The sequence below is a fragment of the Fopius arisanus genome, unplaced genomic scaffold (genome assembly GCF_000806365.1).
Source record: "Fopius arisanus strain USDA-PBARC FA_bdor unplaced genomic scaffold, ASM80636v1 scaffold00326, whole genome shotgun sequence".
NCBI lineage: Eukaryota > Metazoa > Arthropoda > Insecta > Hymenoptera > Braconidae > Fopius > Fopius arisanus.
In genome coordinates, this window is record NW_011888065.1 from 3259 (window position 1) to 10084 (window position 6826).

Sequence of the window (6826 nt, forward strand, 5' to 3'; positions counted from 1 at the left end):
AAGTTAGTGATTGAAGTTACTCGTACGTTGGTGAACCTCGCCCACTCTACCGTGTCATGCTGATGCTGGCTCGGCATTGTGAGATCCGCCACCGAAAGTCCGCGGAGTTGACGAAATTCCTTCGCGGCTGGTTTTCCGTCAGGTTTTCCAGAAAAACCTGGCTGGCGCCCAATCGTGAACGATCGAGGCGGCAGCCAGAATAGTTAGAGGATGCCGGGAAAAATCCTCTTACAACTCTTATGATTGATACGGGTGCGGAAATTAATTTAATCAAAATGGGTACTTTAACACCGGATGATATAATTGACGGATCAAGAAAAATTCAAATAAACGGAATAGCTTCGACCGGACTAATTACCGAAGGGACAGTCACACTGCCACTTTTCGGCCAACCGACACAATTTCACGTCGTAGGCAGTAACCTGAGTACCCACCAAGACGGAATTCTAGGAACCCCTTTTCTTGCTTCTCGTTCAGCGAAAATAGATTACGACACAAGAAAACTACAATTAGAGGATATGGATATGAAAATTTTCACGACAGACCCAGCACCAATCAATACGAAACAATATCGGTTTCCACCGGTTCATAAAGAAGAAATTAATCGTCAAGTGAACGAAATGCTGGACTCAGAAATAGTCGCGCCCTCCAAATCTCCGTACAATTTTCCATTATGGATAGTACCGAAGAAAAATGACTCCCAGGGAGATAAACGCTCGCCATTAGTCATAGATTTTCGGGCCTTGAATGAAAAAACCGTCGGTGATGCGTACCCCCTTCCACAAATAAATGAAATGCTGGATCAATTAGGCGGTGCAAGATATTTTTAAGTGTTTGATCTAGCATCTGGCTTCCATCAAATTCCGATGGACACAGAGGATAAAATAAAAACCGCATTTTCAACTCCCCATGGCCATTACGAGTATAATCGCATGCCCTTCCGATTGAAAAACGCGCCAGCAACCTTTCAGAGATTGATGGACTAAACGCTAACCGGACTGCAGGGCCAAGAAATGTTCGTGTACCTTGATGACATGGTGATCCACGCAAAATCATTACGAGAGCCTAGAGAGAAATTTATGAAACTGGTAGAACGACTGCGCGCCGCTAATTTAAAGTTACAACCGGATAAATGCGAGTTTTTGAAGAAGTAAGTTGGTTACCTAGGACATATCATCAACGAAACCGGGGTTCGCCCGAATCCCAACAAAATTAAGGCTGTGGAAAAATTCCCGACTCCAATGAACCCCAAGAATATTAAACAATTCCTCGGACTCGCTGGGTATTACCGTCGTTTCATCGAGGGTTTTTCAAAAATAGCCCGGCCTCTAAGCACCCTATTGAAAAATGATGTGCCATTTGAATGGGGTGCTGAACAGGAGAAAGCTTTCGACACGCTTCGCAAACGCCTAATAGAAGAGCCGATTTTACAATACCCAGACTTTAGTCAGCCATTTATCGTAACGTCCGATGCCTCTCACTATGCCATAGGGGCGGTGCTAAGCCAGGGGATCATCGGGAAGGATCTGCCTACCTCTTATGCCTCAAGAATTTTAAACAATGCCGAAATTAATTAGTCCACAATAGAAAAAGAGCTATTGGCTATCGTCTTTGCCGCACGATATTTTAGGCCATACCTGTATGGACATAAATTTACCCTCGTCACGGACCATAGGCCGCTAGTATGGCTACATAATGTGAAAGACCCTACGTCTCGCTTACTGCGCTGGAGAATAAAATTGGAAGAATACGAATACAAAATCGGATACAAGCAGGGAAGGGCAAACGTAAACGCCGACGCACTTTCCAGAAACCCCTGTGTCGACGAAGAAGACCCCCTTATTCACAGAAGCCGTAAGGAACAATCAATACAATTATCAACCATAGAAGAAGAGGGAAAAGAGGACACCCCCAAGGAAGACTCAAGCAAAAAACCATCAGAAAAAACTAGAGAGGTAACCGACAATATAGCCCTACGCCATGGACCAACGGTCTGCTTTCTCGCTCCAACTGGAGAGCCCATTGACACAGGGGCACGACTTCTCCTGAAGTATAAAAAAATCAAAGGAATTGTCCCGGGAGAGACCGGTTCAGGTGAAATTCGAATACAGAAGGAATACAAAATGAATATACAAATAAAAATATACAAAATCGAATACAAAAATGTGCCACCTACTACCAATTTGTCTGGAAAGGGCAAGTACCTTTAACTGGCATACTCCAGGTCTTGAAAAACCTTCTTATAAAAAGTCAAAGCAAAACCATAAATCTTTCACTCTCTCCGGAAGGAATTTATACAATTAAATGGATAGATATTAAGAAAGAGTTTCTTAAAGCCCTCGAAGGCACCGACATCAAATTAATAATTTGTTTAAACAATATACAAATACCGCCGGAAGCGGATAGGCCTGAAATTATTGCAGAATCACATTCATCAATGATCGGAGGTCATAAAGGAGTAACAAAGACCTGCGCTCGCGTAAAACAGAAATATCAATGGGACGGAATGAAATAGGAAATTAGAAATTTTATTCGAACATGTGCAAGCTGCCAGAAAAAGAAATTACTGCGTATGAAAACCAAACAGCCAATGATAATTACTGACACCTCTATTGACGCGTTAGACCGAGTAGCATTGGATATTGTTGGACCATTGCCTAGAACAAGGAATGGCAACATTTATATTATTTATTTATTTATTTATTTATTTTTTATTATTTATTTTTATTTATAGTTTAACCATGCAGGATGATCTGACTAAATATTGTATGGACGCCGCGCTTAAAGAGGCCACCGCTGCCGAAGTCGCCGACGCCATTTCTAAACACCTCATCTCTCTACATGGCGCGCCCCACACAATTTTAACCGATCAGGGAGCCAATTTCATGAGCAAACTAATGAAATCATTAGCCAAATGCTTCAAGATAAAACAAATACGCATCACAGCGTACCATCCACAATCCAACGGGGCATTAGAACAGTCCCATAGGGTACTGGGCGACTACCTGCGCCATTTTACGCCCGTCGAGTCCGAATGGGACGATTTATTGAATTTGCGATGTTTTCTTACAATACAAGTAAACATGAAGCAACTCAATTTACCTCCTTTGAATTACTTTATGGGCGCACCGCTCGCATGCCCTCAGCTTTTTCATACGATAAATTAAAAACTTATCATAACCGTGTCGAAAATCTCATTACTAGATTACAGGTCACGAGATATCTGGCCCGCGAACACTTAATAAAAGCGAAGGAAAAATCTAAAAATTATTATGATAAGAAAATCAATGCCCAAGAATTTAAATGCGGTGATTGGGCCTGTCTATTAAAAGAAAACAGGAAAGCCAAACTAGATGATTATTACACTGGACCGTTCCAGATTAAGCAAGTGATGCTTAACGGCAACATAAGGATTCAGATAAAAACTAAACAATCTAAGGTTGTTCACGCCAATCGCCTCAAACTGGCCTTTGTCCCGCAGGGATATGCCGGGACCTTTTAAAAAAAGAAAAAAGAAAAATAATACAACAGGGAAGGAAAAAACCCTCTCTGTTCACCTTTTATTGTTAATCAATTTTTCGCCCTTCCCAATTCTTTACAAATCAAAACTCCGTCCGAAGAAATGACTCGGGTTACAACATCCCCAACACTAATCAAAATCGTTATGATAAAACAACTCGACTGTTTTATCTTGCAGTTTTCTTCAACCTTTTCTTCAACCAAAGAAAATGGCGTCCGATATTCTACATAGAAGTATCGTCGTAGATGTTCAAGGCTTCGTCGATGATTTCGGTTTTTTAATACCGGAGGAATTATCATGGAGTTACGTGGACGGTTCCGCCCAAGTACACGCCATTCTAGACCCCCCATGCGGTTGGGGAAGCCTTTCAGTAAAAATGCAAACCGTGAACCACCACCTCAGTAAAGAAAAACACGGATTACCCTGGGCTGGGCGCCGAACAATCAGCCGCTGGCTGTTAGGATCAATTTGGCAAATCCCACTTGATGTTGACCTCGTTTATGTTCGTCATGCTCAAGTTAGCAGAATACTTGATTTATATTCACACCAGACATGTAGAATTCTTGATGAAGATTTGCCTTATTTAGAATCCTCAAGCGTCATGAATGGACTCTGTTACTTTCATCAACCAAGTAGGAAGCTCTATGTATGCGCCAGAAGTAACGTGCTGAAAATGAAACAATATCTGTTGCATAAAAAGATACCGATTTTGCCGGTTGTAACCCAATGCAAGACATTCAGCGCGCACATTTTCCGCGCAACACCGATGCACCCAACATTCGCCGCGGAAAAAACTCGAGTATTAACCTTGTTTATGTGGCATTATAAAACCGCAAAACCCGAAGCCCTAGCTGCAATAGTATATTACGAGACAAGGCCAGAAAGTGGGATCTCCTGGCGTGCGTGATATGAGGGCCGAGGCGAAGCCGAGGCCCTCATATCACGTACGCCAGTGAATCCGACTTCCTGGCCGTGTGTCGTATACTATTTTTCTTTATCCCCGTCCGAAAGTGCGGTAGACCAGAAATATTTTAATATTTAATAAGTGGTAACTGAAAATAGTATATTTGTAAATTCGTCGTTTGGCTTTTGTTATTAATTGAGCGCCTGTGCGGGATGTTCATGTGTACGGCTATACCATGTAATCACACCTCGTGAAGACTAGATTTTTTCTATTTCGATATTGACAACAACATTCTCTCGCCAGTTACATGGGAGCCCGCCCGACTTTTGCAAAACCGAGGCGAAGCCGAGGTTTTTGCTGGTCGGGGCGGGCGAAAAGAGGGAACTGCATTCAAAAAATTTCATATACACGGAGAGAAAAATACCGGAAAAATTACGGAACTTTCGCGTATTCGTGGGGTGACCTTGCTTTTCGGAGAAAAGTACTGGAGGTACCGTAAAATTGTCCTGAAAGTTTCATAAAAATTCCTGTTCGCTACGAAAATTTTTACGGAACTTACAGTATTTTTTCCCGAAAACCAAGGTTACCCCACGAATACGAGAAAGTTCCGTAATTTTTCCGGTATTTTTCTTTCCGTGTAATTGCTGCAGAAAAAGTAAAATCCAGAAAATGACTATTTATAAATATGTATGATTTTGTCATTTATTTTACGGATTATTCTCCTTATCACAATCACCTCGATAAATATTAAAAGTACAATGGTTGAAAGTACAGTTCTCAAATCTTGAATAATGCCAATAATTTTGGCTTCTACATCAAAACTCCTAAATATTTCCTCCTCGTCCGCAGATCCATCAGATGAAGAATCATCCATTTTAGCACTGGGTCACTCTCTTCGGTCAGAGGCAGTCGACACGGTTTTGGAAAAATCCGAGAAACGAATTTTTTTAAACTAATTATCGTTCAACCAAACTTTCAAACTTGTAAAATCACAGCACTGATAACCTGTCACATTTGTGTACAGTCCTCGCCTGGAGATAAGACATATGAATAACGCGCGCCACAAAAGGCGTTGTTCCCGGAGCAAAATTGCGCCGGGAAGACCGCACTTTCGGGTCGGGGATCAAGAAAATGGTTTTTTCCATTCCGGGAAGGATGACATCGTACAGTGTTACCACTGTACCGTAAAAATAGGTCTATGGGTTTCAGAAGATGACCCCGCTAAAAAGCATCGGCAGATAAGCCTTAAATGCGCTTTACTGAACACCAATGCAATAACTAATTCAAATGTTGCCAAAACCGAAGCTTTGGCTTTAACATCTCCTGATCCACCAATACAACAAACAATACCCAAAACCGAGATTATATCATCCACTTCCCAAGCGGATACGAATATGCCAGGACTTCTATTAAACTCTGATGACGCTGAAGATCCCCTTTGTCCTGGAAAGGCTGTAAGTCAGTACCTGACCCTGTCTACCTCCACAACAATGACTTCAGTGAACTTCACTTTCGATCTCTCAAAGTCGGAATTTGGAACACCCCCTTTGTAAAGCAACAACAAAAAACAAAAATAGCAGGGAAGACGACAACAATGACCGAGGATAAGAGAAAACCCTTTTTACGTCCTTTCGATCATCTATACATTTCTATCATATTAACTCCACGTATTCTCCTTAAATCTACCAATCACAATGCGAATTTTTCACTCGGGAGGCAATTGAAACAAAACATCGACACGATCCATTTTTATAGGTCATGGAAACAAAAACCCTCATCATAAGCCTGCAGTTTCGCAAATCCCTTCTCAAGAAAAGGAAACTCGAGGAAGTGGCGATTTACTCATTAGAAGAAGGGCAATTACACCACTGGTTTGTGAGGCCACCTCCAGTCCTAAAGCACGCTTGCCCAAACCTAATGAAATTGCGCCAGGAAGCAGGGGTTGCCAACAAAAGACTTCGGGATCATTTAACATACATGGAAACTGAACTATCAATCCGAGAAATGGTCAGGGAAACTAAAATCGTCTACGCCGTTAATATGGAAACGGGTTAAATGGTTACTCCATAATGCCCCGTGTAAAGTGTCTGGAGGTATCCCTGCCTTACAGTGGGTACCCGAAGGCGATAAAAAAATGCCCTACACATCGACTACCGAAGCATACTTCTTTTCCCTGCGCATACAATATTATCGCCAGGGTCTTAACCCCATTAAACATTGAATTTCCAGAATAATACGAGACATGGAATATCGAGAACAACAAAAACGACTAATTGGCCACACTCTCGCTGGAGTAGAACTCAGCCAATCAGCCCCGCCAACCTATCCTCAGCAGGATTATTTTACCTCGGTTACAACAACACCGTGCAATGTTTTTCATATGGCCTACAGTTGTTTGGGTG